This window comes from Juglans regia, unplaced genomic scaffold (genome assembly GCF_001411555.2).
Source record: "Juglans regia cultivar Chandler unplaced genomic scaffold, Walnut 2.0 Scaffold_19233_0-428, whole genome shotgun sequence".
NCBI lineage: Eukaryota > Viridiplantae > Streptophyta > Magnoliopsida > Fagales > Juglandaceae > Juglans > Juglans regia.
In genome coordinates, this window is record NW_023350069.1 from 1 (window position 1) to 428 (window position 428).

At 50.2% G+C, this 428-nt stretch overlaps 1 non-coding gene and 1 pseudogene across 1 annotated transcript; both read right to left on the reverse strand.

The window, feature by feature from the left end:
• Window positions 1–13: 13 nt before the first annotated feature.
• Window positions 14–132, reverse strand: LOC118345269. Its single transcript, XR_004798847.1, has one exon. It is a non-coding gene; the product is annotated as a 5S ribosomal RNA (ribosomal RNA).
• Window positions 133–320: 188 nt separating this feature from the next.
• On the reverse strand, window positions 321–428 carry LOC118345270 (annotated as a pseudogene; the record flags this gene model as incomplete).

Below are 428 nucleotides of genomic sequence, written 5' to 3' on the forward strand. Positions count from 1 at the left end.
AAAACAAAAACGAGGGGTGCAACACGAGGACTTCCCAGGAGGTCACCCATCCTAGTACTACTCTCGCCCAAGCACGCTTAACTGCGGAGTTCTGATGGGATCCGGTGCATTAGTGCTGGTACGATCGCACCCATCAAACTAATTGCTTAAAATTCATATAATCCTTGAGCGACATACTAGCGTCCTTCCGATCCCAATCCAAACGGAGATCTCATCCAAACCCATGGCTACGCGATGGGCAGGCGAGATTTTCTCAAAAATCCACTCCCGAGTGGTCCTTCTTGTCAATTTATCTCGCAAGGCGGAGAAAACAAAAACGAGGGGTGCAACACGAGGACTTCCCAGGAGGTCACCCATCCTAGTACTACTCTCGCCCAAGCACGCTTAACTGCGGAGTTTTGATGGGATCCGGTGCATTAGTGCTGGTA